This window comes from Malus sylvestris, chromosome 8, assembly GCF_916048215.2.
Source record: "Malus sylvestris chromosome 8, drMalSylv7.2, whole genome shotgun sequence".
Taxonomy (NCBI): domain Eukaryota; kingdom Viridiplantae; phylum Streptophyta; class Magnoliopsida; order Rosales; family Rosaceae; genus Malus; species Malus sylvestris.
In genome coordinates this window covers 22,311,831-22,329,202 of record NC_062267.1, presented here as the reverse complement: position 1 = coordinate 22,329,202, position 17,372 = coordinate 22,311,831, and the positions used below count along the sequence as shown (strand labels likewise).

The 17,372-nt window shown below is 37.3% G+C and overlaps 1 pseudogene; it reads right to left on the bottom strand.

Moving 5' to 3' along the window:
• Positions 1-5,176: 5,176 nt before the first annotated feature.
• LOC126631442 (protein TRANSPARENT TESTA 1-like) lies at positions 5,177-10,547 on the bottom strand (annotated as a pseudogene).
• Between the last annotated feature and the right edge of the window lie 6,825 nt (positions 10,548-17,372).

The window sequence follows — 17,372 nt, the reverse complement described above, 5'->3', positions numbered from 1 at the left end:
TTTGGGTGGTAGTTGATCGGCTTACGAAGTCAGCACATTTCATTCCAGTGAAGGAGAAATATTCTTTAAGCCGATTAGCTAAGTTATTTATATCACAAATTGTGAAGTACCATGGTGTGCCAATTAATATTATCTCGGATCGGTACCCTAGATTTACTTCCAAGTTCTGGATAGCATTCTAGGAAGCTCTTGGTACGAGACTACTTTATAGTACAGCATATCACCCTCAGACAGATGGACAATCTGAAAGGACTATTCAGACATTAGAGGATATGTTGAGATCTTCAGTGCTGCAATTTTGGGATAGTTGGCATGATTGTTTGGATTTGATGGAGTTCGCCTACAACAACAGTTATCATTAGAGTATTGGTATGGCACCATTTGAGGCACTTTATGGGAAATCTTGTCGTACGCCTTTATGTTGGTCAAAGGTTGGCCAAAGAGTTTTAGTGGGGCCTGAGATTGTGGATGTGACTACTCAAAATGTTCAAGTAATTAAGTCTAACCTGAAAATGGCCCTAGATCGACAAAAAAGCTTAGCAGACAAGTATGCCACTTATCGAAAGTATAATGAAGGTGATTGGGTATTTCTAAAGCTATCACCTTGGAAAGGTGTTGTAAGATTTGGGAAGAAATGAAAGTTGAGTCCTAGGTACATTAGACCATATATGATCACCGAGCGAGTCAGTGAGGTTGCTTACAGACTTGAGTTGCCTCCAGAGTTGTCCAAGGTGCACGATGTATTTCATGTTTCGATGTTTCATCATTATGTTTCAAATCCTTCACATGTGATTCCTCTTCAACCTTTGGAAATTAATCCGGGTTTGAAATATGATGAGGAACCAGTGACTCTTTTGGATTTGAAGGATAAGGAAATAAGGAATAAGACCGTGCGCTTGGTGAAAGTATTATGGAGAAATCATTCAGTGGAAGAAGCTACTTGGGAGACAGAGGATCGGATGAGAGAGATGTACCCACGCTTGTTTTATGATTATTAGTGGATGTATTTGTTATGTGTAATTTCGAGGATGAAATTTTATAAGGTGGGTAGATTGTCACAGCCCGTCCCGAGAAATAATTATCGTGGTTGTCAAAAGACGAATTTACCCTTAAGCGTTGGGTGTGTGTTTTTATTTTGGGTTAAGAAATTAGGTCAATTAGTTCTATCCCTAACTAATTTGACCCAATTAGAACTAAAAGATTAAAGAGTTTTGATTGGTGTGCATTTTGGAACCACTCACACATCTATACCCTTTCTCTTTCTTCTCTCCCGTACTCTCTCTCTCTCTCGGACTCACCCACTCCTCTCTCTCCTTCATAGAGACAACCTTGGACCAAGCTAAATCTTCAAAAATTGAGAGTGTGAAGCACACCATTGTGTTCCTTGTTCCATTACGAGTTCAAAGGTACCCATTTCGAGTAAGAACTCGTCCGATATCACATTGAAAACTCAAGCTCCAAGTTGTGCACTATTCATGAACTTTGAAATGGTTATGTTTTAAGACAATCCAAGCTCACAGCAAGCTCTAGAAGGTTCTCACTAAGCTTGGAGTGCTTCGTTGGCTCGGTTTTGACGTCGGGATCACGAGGTTCAAAGGTGGCCGATTTTGGTAGGATTTTCCCAACAAGTTTTCGAGGGATTTGAAGCTCCAAAGAGGTATAACCTTCTTCCTCTTGTAATTTGTGGCATTTTGGTGAAAATTTTATGGAAAATGGTGCAAAAATGAGCGAGAAAAAGGCAATTACAGGTCTGCCCAGAATCCGACGCTGGGGACACTGTTCCAGCGTCTGGATGTTGAAGATGATGCACGTGAGGTCGTGCCCTCCCCGGCGCGTGAGCCATAGAAAAAATATTTTAAAAATATCACGATGTTCGTGAGGTTGTGTAGGTCACGTTGGTATATTCAAATACCAAAATTGAGCTTTGTATGAGAAGTTATTAGCTAGTTTTACCTATGTGCTTTAAAATAATGTTTTTATAGTCAATTCACATATAGGTGAGACGTATCCCGAGGACGAGCGTATCCAATGGCGACTCGGGGGCTACAACCTTTCGACATACCAATGAGTGGGCTTTTGGTATTCGGTATATATTATATACTTGATATTTTCCCAGAAAAATGTGTTTAAATGACAGTATGCCATAATACCATGCATATAAGTTTATAATTCATACATGAATTGGTATGTTATGCTTTATATATATATATATATGTGATGTTGTGGACGCTCAGGTAAGCTCAGGTAAGTTGTATTTGGTTATGTGAATCATCGATGAGGTAATATGTGATTGATTAATGTTAAGCTCATAAAACTGCACTTAGGGTGATTGTGATTTAGCCATAGATATGGCACATGTCTGTTTATTATGTCACCTCCCGCACCATATGCTCATATTAGATCCAATTTAAGTACACAGTCTTGTCGTACAGACCTTATTTATGGTTCCGACTCATAGGTGACTAGCAATTTATCGCCCAGTTATTATGTGAGAGTAGTATTGAGCATGATTGTATTACACCCATTATTGTCATATAGACCTTTTGTTTGGTTCCGACTCTTGTGCAGTATATTGTTGTATAGGTCATAGTAGTGACTCTGGCTAGAGCGACTTTTGGAGCTATGAATTCAGTCGTACAGACTACCATAGGGGTTCTAGCTCACATGCTATATTTCTATGAAATTATCCTTACCTGAATTGCTTACTCTATTATATCTTGGCATGGCATATATATATGATTATGATTATGTGATACATGAATTGAATTGATATGATTTCATATATATTTATGTATATGCTTATATCTTGATTCTGGGAAAAATTATACATGTTTTACAGCGAGGGGTTAGTTATGTTGATAAATGAAATGGTTTTGTAAAACATTTGTTTTTGCCCACTCACGTTTTCTGTTTTGCGCCCCTCCATGTTTTAAGTAAGCTTGTTGTTGGTGGCTTGAAGGCGTCGACAGTTCTGACCTACCTAAATAATAGTAGGACATTCCTGGTACTGTATAACTAGTACTTGTCCTACTGGACTGCACCTAGACTTATTATGCTCTGATTAGGAGTGTTTACTGTTGTAACTAACTCCTATCACTTCCTGTTTAGTAGTGCACTCTAGTAATTCGGCTTTTAATTATTCATATATTTCTTATCTCTATTGCTTCCGCACTATGCACATGACTACGGCACTCTTACGTGATGGCCAACATGCCTTAATCTCAGCCGGGGTGTGTCACAATAGGTAAATTAAAATTCATAAAAAAAAAAAAGTAGTAGATATATATATATTTTTTTAATCAACTTACATACCTTTATTTTGTAGGTAAATAATTTTACATGGATTATTACATATATTGGGCACATTTGAGTAATATATATGTGCAATTATACTTTATTATATCAAATGTAGATAAATTAATATTGAATCAAATAACTTTTTTTATTTATTTTGCAGATAAATTATTTTGCTTGTATTATTACATATACTAGGAATATTTTATTACTAACACATATGTCCAAATAATTTACCTATGTTTTTATGTAAATTACTGATTACGCCATAGTTCTCTTTCAATTTCCATTTGGTAAGAAAATGACAAGATTAAATTAAAATTGTTATTTATTTATTTATTTAAAGGAAAGTATAACATTAATGTTAATTTTTTTTTTTCCAGAAGCATAAACATACAATTTGTTATGATATATTAATATACAATGAATTTAAACATTAATACATTTTTTTTCATTAATCCCTCCCTTCAAATTTGCATAGAATTAAATGTATACATTAAAATTGTAATTAGGGGTATTTTAGGCATCTGAAAAATGCAAAATGTGTAAAGCCAAACAGAATTAATGAATTTGCTTATGTGGAGCCTAGTCATTGGGTTTTATTCAAGTAAAAAGACTATGTCAGGTTTTATGTAAAGAAACTTGAGTTTCAAGGGCTAAAACCATATTTTCAGTAAAATTTATTTAGCGCATGGTGTTCGATTCCAATCTACCATGGGTTAGGCCTGTGATTATTGTCTAATTGACAATGCACTTTGACCATAGTAACTTTTTATCATGTCTAGATTCTTAATGGGCACAATGTCCATGATAGATTGCAATTTATCACAGACATCTATTGTTGTAGATGTGGGTTTGTCTTCTAGTGAAACTGACATTACCAACTCACCTACATTGACGGAATCTAGCCGAAATTGAGTTGGCCAGTTCTCTTTAAATCAGGCGAAAAACGGAGCAGTTAGGGTTTGAACTGAATATCACATATTTGGAGCATATCTTTACATGCAATAGGTGTAGAAGGTAGCTAAGGTGATCAGTAGTTGTTTGAGACCAACCTAGAGGCATGTTGTTGCCTGAATCATCAAACTGGTCGCTAGTCGTTGGTCGCCACTGTGTTTTTTGTCAATCCCGGAGAGAAGAGCTATAGAGAAGGGAGAAGGAAGAGTTTGAAGAGAGGGTTTGGTTTTGGTTGGTTTGAGGTTTGAGAGTTTTTAGGTATCGCAGAGAGAAGAGCGAAGAACGAAGAACAAGAGCGAATGAGTGAAAGCAAAATGAGGAGAAAAATCGTTACTCCACTGTACTTATGAACAGTGATTCATGTTTGAATTTTAATATTGACTAATCACACTTAGAATTTTGGATCTAAATATTTAGATGGATCTACGCAAGGCGACCGATCTAGTAGGTATATTGGAACTAAGGTTAAGTAGAGTAGATAGCTAGGTAGGCATACCAATATACAAATGCTACTTGGTTGATTTAATTCATCTTTTCTTGATGAGTTCTTGTATTGTATGCTTTGACATGACATCATTTATTCATAAGTTAGACGAACAACCTTTAATTGCTTCCTTTTCAATTTTCACTTCTAGTTTGTTAGAAACATCAAATATAATATCCCTTTTTGTGCTTCCAGTACTTCCGTGTTTAATGTACTAGTTCGTCTAAATTAAAAGTGGTTTGAAAGGTAATTAAATTAGGTTAAGAGTTTTTTTTTTTTTTTTTTGGGAAACTGGTTGAGAGTTAAATTTGAAGTTAAAATCCCAATATCAGTGGCAATGATCACCTTGTGCGTCATACTACTACCATTAATATTGTGCACTTACGAGTATAATTTGTGTTTGGACTAATATCTGTGTTGCACTAAAAAGCAAAGGTTGATATCAGACTTGTAGAAATTCTCAGTTCAAATCATAGCCATGAAGTTTAAGGGGGGAGTACATAAAGTTTCGTGCCTCAAACATCAATTAGCCTTATATACATATAGCTGATCATCAAGAGGCTGCATCATCACTTGGCAATCCTTTAAACAAGGAGGTGGTAGGAGACTAGTGTCCTCATCAAGCTCCCTGAGTTCGTCAAAAGAATTAGGTGGAAAAGGAGTGTGACCAGAGCCAAATGCCTTGATATGGTCTTTGAGTGATCTCTTCTGCTTGAAATCCGAACCGCAAACACAAAGCCAGCGCTTGCCACAATTCTTCTCATGTGTTCTCCAGTCACCTTTCACCGCCAACAACTTGCCACACTTGCGACACATAAAAGGCTTCATTCCATGCTTCCTCTTGTAGTGCGTTTGAAGGGTCCGGAAATCTTTTAGGGGTTTTGCTCTTGGGTGGTCGATGCTGTTCTTGCATCCTTCAGCACAACAATAGCATGGGATGCCTAACATGGCTCGCGGTTTGTGTTCCCTTTAGTGACTCTGGCCCCCTACGATATTGTGATCCATGCCCCCACATGTGCATCTACTGTTGGAAATTTAAGTTGTTTGAGTAGAAATTTTTTTGTCCCACATTGGTCATTCCCAAAAGATTTTATCACTTTATAAGGCTTTGTCCTTTATATAAAGAAATTGGATTCACCCTTAAGGCTGGGCTTTGGGGTGCACTAATTAATTGGTAATTAATATATAATTAATTATAATTAATATATATATATAATTAATTACTTATCAAAAGACGGGCCTTAGGGCTCTTGGGCATTAATGAAGTCAATAAAAAACGCAAAGAGCACTGCACCCCATCTGAAGAGATGTCTCCCAACAGTCACATCCCATTCTTATACATGTTGCGAACAGGCATAATCTCACTATATATACATCTGTCTGCATGGCATTTAGAAAGAAGAAAAGATAAATCTCCTTCTATAATCCATAGCATTCTCTTGGGCATTAATGAAGTCAATAAAAAACGCAAAAGATAAATCTCCTTCTATAATCCATAGCATTCTCTTGGGCATTAATGAAGTCAATAAAAAACGCAAAGAGCACTGCACCCCATCTGAAGAGATGTCTCCCAACAGTCACATCCCATTCTTATACATGTTGCGAACAGGCATAATCTCACTATATATACATCTGTCTGCATGGCATTTAGAAAGAAGAAAAGATAAATCTCCTTCTATAATCCATAGCATTCTTACTGAGAGTACCACAAGGAAATTCGCCTGAAGTTAAGTTTTCCGGTGCTGTAATTCTAACTTGATAATTCAATCATAGTGAAACAGACGCCCGGAGAACTACAAGCACTGAGTAGGGGCGAAATTTCTATTTCAAGGACATTGCGGTACGCAAGCCTCGATCTTTAATATTTATGTTTAATATTAGTTCATTCATCATACACTGTTTATTTATTAGCACATATAAATTTATCATAGATTGTTAACATACATCCAACATCTACCATAGTAATATTTACATATTGCTTCATATTGGAATCAAATATCTGTAGCAACGTAAGAATATTTATATACAAGCTCGTATGCGAATTTTGTGAACAAAATTGAAGCCCCTTCGATATGCATGTCTCGAAGTTTTCGTTGGGAAACTCAAGCTTATTTAGGGCTGGTTTGGTATTGTTGTGCTTTGAAAAAAAAATGCTGTGAGAATAAGCGGTTGTGCTGAGAGAATAAGCGGCTGTGAAATAAATCAGCAGAGTGTTTGGTAAACTTTTTTGTAAAAGTGCTTTTGAAAAAAAAGCAGTTTGATAGTGGGTCTTTTCATTAAAAGAGCACTGTAGCTCCATGTGCTTTGGAAAAAAGCCAGTTTTCCAAAGCTGCAAATAGCAGCTTCAGTTTTTTCCTTTGATTTCAGCTTATTCTCACAGCAGCTTTCAAAATAAGCCCTTTTTTTTCAGTTTACCAAACACCTAAAACCCTCACAGCTTTTTTTCATGGGTGCTTTTTGTTTAAGCACCTCACTCCCAAACCACCCCTTAATTGGCTAAAAGGAGTATAGGTTTCGAAACCAAGGAGTATGGCTGAATGGGGTTTTGGCTTTGAAATCAGAGAATTTGGCCAGTCCAAGTTGTTAAGTTCGAGTCCAAAACCTATTTAAGAAGTAGGGAAGGGACTTCAATTTGTTCCACAAACGATTGCCATTGTGTTAGAAAATGTAACCATCTTTTAGACAAATAAACAACTTTTGGTAGCATATTTACAAATCTGTGTATAGACACATGCAAAAACCAATGTGTCTGCATGAATATGTGCACTTGAATGGTTCTATACCGTGTATGCATATAAGAGAAAATTTGTACCAAAGATGATTTCTAGTCGGATTGTACCAAAACTTTGAACGAGATCAATTATGTATTGAAACAAAACAATGGTTATATACCTGCAGATTATTGTAACGGTTAAACGTTTTGAAGCAGACATGGCAAGAAAAATGTGTGAAGCCAATGAGTATTCGTTCTGGAGTTGTTATCCAATATTTTTGTGCTGTCACATTATCTTCGTCATCTTTCCAATCAGTCAAATAACTCATAGAGCCATCCGAATAATCTGGAAGACCGATGTGCAAGGCCACAGTGACTTCATCCTCTTTATGATCTTCATTGCATATTGCTTTATGGTTTTCATCTTGGGAATTAGGCACTTGGTCAGGAGAACGAAGTAGGCAGCTTATCAATGGTAGAGGCTCAAGATTAGCATTTGGGGTCTCACTAGGAAAAAGATTGAAGGTCTCGAAATTTTGATTTGAAGAAAATAAGGGGGAGGAGCTCGGAGAAATTTCAAAGGGCTCCACTTTATAAGAGTGATTATTAAAAGTGTAATAGAACGCTGCATGTAATTGACTAAAGATCAAGGTTTTTATAATGAGACCATAGCATGAAATATATGCATGGTATCATGAGAGAGAGAGAGAGAGAGAGAGAGAGAGAGAGAGAGGAGTATGGAGGGGTGGCTGGAGAATATTGCAGTTGAATGAAAGGAACCATTGTTGAGGGGGTCATAACCATGTGCTGTATGGACTGTGTATATCATTGGGGAAAGGAAGGAAATAACCTTAAATTCTGTGGCCCATGTCATCTGAATTTAGCAACAATTGCACCACTTAGGGTTGAAAATCCAAGGCAATGTGTATCATCGTGCGGTATGTGCAAATTACATATCCAACAGTCAACCCGCACCAGAAGAGAGAGAGAGAGTTGCAGGGTGAATCATTAATTTCTAGTTATTTAGGAGCCTATAGACATTTACCTTACGTGCAAGTTTTAGTTAACCTAGCTTATACAGTTGAGTTGTCATCCTAGCTACCTTTGTTTTCCCCCAATATTTGACATGTTATCTTCAGTTTAATTAATTGCGACCTGTTGGAAAATTAAGAAATTTGGAAAACTAACCAAAATTTGGACCTTGTATAGAATTATAGTCACTTTTTTAATTTTATGATAATTATAACCAAAAGTTGATATAAACTTACTAATATATCCTTAATAAATAAAAACTTCCTCATATAAAGGAACTGCAGGCCAGAGCTTCTCCTCTTACCTCTAAGAGATCATCCTCCAAAATCTGCAAACTTAATTCGACAGTTGAATGTCCACTAACTCACTGGAATTGCGAGCTGAAATTGCCCAAGATGCTGTCAACATAATGTAAACATGATAGATCAATTAGATAAAAGTCCCATATATTGGTATGAAAGCAATCAGATTTTCAGGAGATTATGATAGATCAATCATTTGTCCACGATGATGTCCTGTCAAGTGAAACCAATCATTTGTTCAAACCCAGGTTTGATCATGCAAGTATTTTTCAGAAAACAATTCAACAACCAATTTTAACTCAGCAGAATTACAATAACAAGATCAAATTGTACGCCACAAAACTACCAACATCATATTCAGCATAATTTTTTCAGTCCTAGCTTGCAAACACAAGCATTCAAATTTCAATTAAAACCATCGATAATTCATTATCTTTTTCATTTCCTTACCTTTCCCACCAACCAAACAGAAGCCAAGAGAATCTGTAAACCAAGAACCAGAAGAAAATTTCTAATCAGCGAGAAAGTGGTTCTGGTTTTAGAAAGAGAGGTTGGCATAGTGAGAGAGAGACAAGGAGAGAAGATGCTAGTTTTTAGTTATTAAGGGTATATTAGTAATTTTATATCAAATTTTTGTTATAATTATCATAAATTTAAAGGGTGGCTATTATTCTATACAAGATCTAAATTTTGATTATTTTTCCCAATTTCCCTGGAAAATCTTAGTATTTTATGATTATTTGGGTTTGCTTGTTAGTTTAGTTTATCGATCTAACCCATCCGAATTAGGGTTTTTAGGTTTTGCTCTCTATAAATATAGCTTATAGTTTAATATAAAGTTAAAGGGGGTGTATTCAATGGGGAATTGGAGGGATTTTAATTCTTTTAATGAATCTAGGGGTATTCAATCAGGATTTTAAATGATTCTCTGAAATTCAAGGAGTATTCAATTAGAATTTTAAAATAGTTTATTAAAAACCTTAAAAATCTGGATGTATTTAATTAAGATTTTAAAGAAGTTTATAACGTTTTATGTGTATTCAATTAGAAATTGATTTTAAAGAATTTTAGAAAGTTGAGGAATAAAGGGAATTTGAGAGATTTCGTTGTGTATTTTAAGCATTCACAAATCTCACTTCTCCCCATGAAATTTTAAGGGAATTGAATCAAAATTTTATATGGAATCTCTACAAATCAATTCAACTCCATAAAAATTCATGGATTTATAAATTCATTAAAGTCTCTCAAATTCTCAATTGAATACATCTCCTAAATTAATCAAGATGTAACCTCTTGCGGTTTTGTAGCCGTTTCGACATTCTCGTTTGTTTAATAATATTCTTTATTAGTGTGTAGTCTTGTTTGATATCACTGGTTGTCTGTCTCGTTTAGGTTTGTGAAAAATATTTTGGTTTCGTTCTGGGATTTTGTCTTGATTAGGGTTTAGACTATTTATTCGTGGGTAGTTTGAAAAAAAAAAAAAAAAAAAAAGTCGGTAAAAGAAAAACTGGAGTCTCACCGCTAGCTAGCCTACTATGCTGGATCTGCATCGGAACCACAAGTCACACCATCATCGTTGAAGTTTGTTTCTGGAAACCCAGAAATCCCCTGCTTCAAACCACGATCGAGTCGCTGCCCACTACACTCTCCCCGCCTCACCGACCTTCTGCATCATCACGCCGTCCGTATTCGTCCCTAATGAAGCCCAGATCCGAGAACCACTCGAATCGAGTTCGTCTCCACTTGAAGTCCTGTAAGCCTGCATCACTGACTATCCGATATACCCGCATCAAACCCACCGCCGACCAACAGGATTACGTGCTTAAAAATCGAAGAGGCACCGCTCTCCAAATCTCGAAAGCCAGACTCCCAACAAGATTACTTTCTCAAAAATCGAAGAAACACTGCTATCTGAATCTCAAGAGTCAGACTCCCAACAGGATTGCTTTCTCAAAAATCAAAGAGACACCGTTCTCTGAATCTCGAGAGCCAAATCCCTAACAGGATTGCTTGTTCGAAAATCGAAGAGGCACCACTCTCTGAATTTCTAGAGCCAGATTTCCACGGATAAAGCTTGTCTGTAATCTTCACACGCAACATCAGCTTTCTAAATACCACAGACCATTTTTTCAAAGTGCTCTGACAAAGTTAAAACATGTGAAGCTTGCAGCTCCCACTACATTGCTATGACCAAGAAAGGTAAAGGAATAGCACTACTACTTCTTATTAGGGAGACTTCTATATATGTTGACCTTCATCCTCCATAGCCAGGCAGACCTGTAAATATAAAAAAAATGCTCAACTTTTCTTCACATCCGAGAAGGCACTCTCAGCAGAGTCTCTCGAAATACTCAGCTTCTTTTCCTTCCTATAATACCTCTGCAAATAAGCCACACCAGAGCAAGAGTATCTAATATCATCAGGGTTAAAAGCAAGAGTATCCCATATCATGCTTTTTCCCTGTCTTTTCCTTTGGCCTTGTTCTTACCTGCAAGACAAGGAGAAAAAGAGCAATCAGTCAGCACTTGGAATCAAACTTCCAGTCAGGAACTAACTACCTAGAACCCCTTGCCTGATTACTTACTTGGCATTGCTCTCGAGTACTCATTTTCAACATCTTATGCTTCCAAAGAAGATACCACATCTGCCTGAGAAACAGATAGGGTAAGTGAGAATGATATAAGGAAGTATGTGGAGTTAAGCATAACAGAACATGTGCCGATACATCCACTACTTTGTCAACAGCAAAAGTATCTTATATCATTACGGTCGAACGTACTCTAGATTTGATGGACTTGTTTTAACCCTCAAATTCTTGAGTCGTCTTATACTTTGGAGGAAACCAGAAAACCCTCCAGCCCAGTTCAAGAATGAGCGGAAAGTTACTTCTTCAAAAGTAAAAGTATCTCATATCATTTTTTCTCCATTTATTTCTCCTTATCCTTGTTGCCATTTACGACACAAGGAGAAGGAGAACAATCAACTGGAAGCCGAAGTCGAACCTCCGATCTAGGTTGCTTGCTTGGAAGTCTGATTGCTTACCTTGTCTGTTACCTCCTTCGGCAAATCTCCTAGCTCGGTGACTTGGGGGACTCCTACTATAGGGTTTGTATCGTACTTGACCAAGCCTGAAATTACAAGTAAGCTTCAAGTGAAATTGATACATTACCTTGTGCATCTTCATCAGTTAAAGATACCATCCCTGGATGGAGGAAAAGTACTTCCAGAGAAGATGCCACATCTACATATGAGATAGATAAGACAAGTGAAAATGATACCACACTTCGGTACTTAGAAGTTTCGTGATTACTCAATGGCTTGGATCTTGCAAGTCCCCAACTGAGGAGCTTCCCTCACTCGGGAACTTAGGGGAGCACTGTTTGTACCATACTTGACCAATCCCGAAATTACTGAGCACCGATCAACGTTATACCTTCAAGGACCCAAAAGAGTTTACCTCCAACCAGGAGGCCAATCACAGCGCGACATGTGTCGACATTAGAAGCCAATCATAGCGCGACACGTGTCAACATTAGAAGCCAATCACAACACGACACATGTCAATGTCAGAATGAAACTAGAAACTCTCTTCTATAAATAGATATCATTCTCTTACAATATTTCCTAATGTCATTTATACTAAATCATTCACTTGTACTCACTAAAGGAGAGTTTGAACCTATGTTCTTGTGTAAACCCTTCACAATTAATGTGAACTCCTCTACTCCATGGACATAGCCAATCTGGGTGAACCACATACATCTTGTGTTTGCTTCCCTGTCTCTATCCATTTACATACTTATCAACGCTAGTGACCAGAGCAATCTAGCGAAGTTCACAAACTTAACATTTTCTGTTGTACCAAAGTCCCTACTGATTTTATGCATCAACATTTGGCGTCGTCTGTGGGAACGACACTTATTCCCACTCTCTTCAGCTTTGCCAAGCTGGTTTCCACCATTCGTACACTCTATTTTGACCAGGCATCCCTCTCTAACATGGGGAGCGAAAAAAGCCACAGCACACAGAATGACACCCCTCTTGCACCTAGTGCGAAGCAATGAAAGAAAGAAAGAAAGAGGGTTGCTCTTCAAGCTAAAGTCGATGAGCTAAAAGCTCAGAACAACAAGATAGCAATGAAGAATGGGGTCCTCCAGGAGCAGTATGAGAAGCTCTTTGAGACGCTCCACGAAACTAAGCGTACTCAAACACGCGAGCTCGTTGCCTCTGTGGACATCAACCATCATCTGGGTGCCCCCCAACTCAGAGGGTCACATCCCTTTGACATGGGTATCCCTGATGAGGAGTGAGCTAATCATTAAAACATTGATCAACATGAGACTTTTCTCAACCTAGATGCTTCGACCCGAAGCAGAAGAAGGCAGAAGAAGTAGAGGAAGACACCTCCTTGCAGAAGGGTTGGAATGATCGAAAGCCGTTTATCATGACTGCCGATACTTCCTAAAGCAACGTCGAGAGAATCCATTTCACATATGCTCGAAGATCAATGACCCAAGGGTTTCTGAAAGACTCGGTCTCCTCCCACGACCCAAGCCAACTGCCAATCTGGGGAAGGAACGACATGTCCCAGAGGAACATGAAGGTACAGGGGACTCTGAGGTATTCTGACAAACTCGCCTTAGAAGTCAGTACGGCGAGTCCAAGAAAAAACCACACGCCCTTGATCAAACTTTCCTACTTCCAAGAGGCGATGGAGACTTACGAAAGAAAATTCCAGTGGTACATGACTCCACTTAGGACCTTCTTGTCCTACAGCTCCTTGATGAAGTAAACAAGTTGAAGGCTGAACGTCAGGCCGAGATACCGGATTGGAACCAAACCAGGCCCGGCCCTCTCATAAGAAAGATCCTCGACATCCCTTTCAAGCGAAGACAAAACAAAAGCTTAGTTTACAACTCTATACTGGAAGGGAAGACCCAATTGAACACCTTAACCTCTTTGAGTCCACCATGGCATATTGGATGCACAACGACGAAGAGCGATGTCTTCTTTTCTCCTCCACCCTCTCTGGCGAAGCTCTAAACTGGTATTGCCATCTTCCACCTGAAACAGTAGATGAAGGAATTATTTTGAAAAACATGTTCATTTGAGCAACATCATATAGCATGCAATTAACAATTAAAAGGCGGAATCATGCTTGTATGTACTCAAAAACAAAACATGACCATGAAATTCAAAGCCTAGTAGATTGGTGAACCAATAATCAACTCAAAAATAAGTGAGTTGAAATTAATACCTTTGTAGATTCCTCTTTGCATAAGCAAAGGCTAATCACCCAAAGAGATAGGGCCTTCATTCCTTGCTTCTTAGATCCATGGATTTGGATGGAAGAATAGGTTCTCCAAGTTCCCAAAATTGAGAACCTCTAAGTCTCTACACCAAGGAGAGATTGGATGATGAATGAGTGACCTTGGAGGATTAGATGACTAGCTAATCACCTCCAAGGTGTTGGCCTCTTTAGAGAGAAAATGGAGAGACAATTCTCACCCATTTTCCCCAAAAATAAACCCTTATTTCACTTAATGAATATTTGGCTATAAAGTCATTTATATAGTCACTTCTTTAAGTGACCTAAATAACCAAAACCCTAATTCATTCCTTATGGCCGGCCATTTAGGGATTTTTGGGCTTTTGGGCTTTAATGAATCTTTATTCATTAAATTGTCATACAACTTAAGTTAATGGGCTTGACGTTCGAAGCCCATTGGGCCTTAAGGTCCAAAACTATCCCGTGGTCTTTAACGAACTTATTCGTTTGATTAATTAACATATTAATTAATCCTTGCCATAAATAATTAAACCATTCAATTAATCTTACTCATTTCATTTATTTCGTCCATCTCTACCTTACACGGTGTACGATCCATTAGGTTCCTTTTAGCGAGGTAGTGGGCGATTAAAACCATTTTACATCGATTGTGAATTGAAACTATTTTCAATTCTCCCTTTAGTGATTACACACGTTTAGGGCTTCCACAAACCATGAGTGACACCTAGCCGTATGTCATGGTTACCCAAGCTAATCAGAAGAGGTGGAGAACCTATTCAGTCTGGGATTACAAATGCAATACGGTCTTTCTCTAATCTAATACTCTTGACCACATTGTTTGGTTTGATAGTTTATTTTCTCATGTCTACTATCCAATGTGTGTCTTGTGCTTATATGATTACCTTGAATGTGATTAGGAACACATTCCCAAATCTCATTCATACTCTGGCCAGAGATTCAAATCATATCAGAGAGTATTCTCCCTCAAACAGTTTGAAGGTTAGAGATCCCTTGTTGCGCATTCACTTGTCTCCATAGCTAAGCGGCTTGACCCCAACGATGCCGTGGACACCCTCCTGGTGGGATGACTTTGACATAATCAAAGATCAAGGTCTTAACCACAAGACAACTATGATGCCTCAGGTCAAAGGACTACTTTGCATTATCCCAACCATGAGTTCTCATGTGACATGGAATATGAGAACTCTTCGTTGATCGCGTTCAGTGAACTCATTCTCTATTGAGCACCTACCGCACTTGTCTTGATGTCACACACACCAATGATTCGAGACTAATCACTCTCCCTGAGAGAAGACATAGTACGTACCGATCTTGACGGACTGTCAATGCCCAATTGGCAATCCTATGATCAGGAACGTTTAGGATGTGTCTACGAAAGAATGGTCTCAAGAATCTAACTTCATTAGACCAAGAATCTAACTTCATTAGATTACATTCTCCCAATCACAAATTCCTTGGACTTTATTGTTTAAGCATATAACATTTATATGAGACGGCTCAAACAATAATGTATGCCCTTTATATGTAAAACTAGATTAGTTTAACATGTGAAATGTCCGTAAAGTATCATCACATGATTGGCTTTAGGGCACATTTCCAACAATCTCCCACTTGCACTAGAGCCAATCAGCTTGATCATCAATGATGATATCTCTTCTGTAGTCATTTCATAAATGGCTGAATAGTAGGCCTAGGCAGTGGATATCTATATGTGTTATCCACAGAAGCAACCTTGAGAATAACAACGTCACCATTATACATGATTCTCAATCATGTGGTTCAGTCTCTCATTTGTGTTTGATGAGACCTTGATTCCCAGGCTTGAGCTATCGCCCCATTAGTGTCATACACTTTCTGGTTGGAACCGAATAGAGAGTTCATAAATGAACTTTCCCATCCAAACAACATTGTTGTAAACTTCTATATGGCAATATATCTTGCATTCATAATGGAACACACTAAAGTCATTACTTTAATGTTTCCATCCAAATATCTCTTTAGTCATAATGAAGAGATATCTGTTTATCTCTTCATTCATAATGAAGAAACATCCAATGATGGATTAGATTCATAATCTAATACATTTACGCTTCCATTACGTTACTTTGATTCTTCCTCGATCTTTGAGGAATTTATCCTTTAGTATTTCTTAAATACTTAAGGACTCACTTGACAGTTGCCATGGTTCTGATCCTGGGCTTGCACTGATATCATCTTGTACCGTTCTAGGTACAACTCATATCAATGTTTTTCATACAATATGAAATACATAAATCACATTTCTGCGTATGCATAAAGGATTCTATTTACGCATTATTTCTTTGGGAGTCAAAGGGGCACGTTCCCTTTGAGAAGGGCAACTTGCTAGTCTTACTAGAGTCATCCTTCTAATTGAAGTTTATCATCATATGAGAAACTTCCTAGCATCCATTGTCTATTATTAGGGATTGATATAATCCAATTATATCATGAAATATATCATTATAGATTTCCATCCCATGTATATAGACTATATCTCCCATATACATTCTATCTTCATATAATGTATTAAAGTCATAACTTTAACGAAGAAGTATTCTTTTCATTTCCAAAATTAATATATCATATATATTTAAATTTTTAGGAACATGATTAACTCCCACTAATCTTTTGTAAAACTAGTAAACAAAAGATTCATTTACATCTTTATGAGAAATCAAACGATTTGATCATTTTTCTCATAAAATGCAAATAGCTCCCACTAACTTGCTAAGATCCATGATGGATGGATCTCTACAACTTTCATGTCTTGTGATTCATAGTTTTAGACATATATTATCAAGACTATCTTAATAATGGTTTCGGAAACCCATATTATGTCAAAACATTGAATCACCATTTAGTTGTAGCTAACAATCTTCGAATTAATTGAAACTAAGACTACGTCAAAAATGGTTCCTTTAAAGTTAACCATTCTCTTTGATTGTAGTCACCTTAAGCTACCAATTAGCTATGAAGGTTTCATTATTTCGAGTCAAATGGTACTTTACCATTTCCTTGAGTATATATCGTATATGCACTCAATGTAGTCATAAGGATTTTCATTCTTATTTCTTTCGAATTAAGAGGTGCAACTCTATGACATAGTCATAAAGTTCAAAACCATTCAACTGAGACGGTTTTTAAATCCTTATCGACTACCTTGGAGCTTGTGGTATAGGAACTAGGTTGTTATATTTGTTGATTACTTTCTTGTCTCTCAAAGAACCCATTCTTTGAGTTCTATCTCTCGTTCATTTG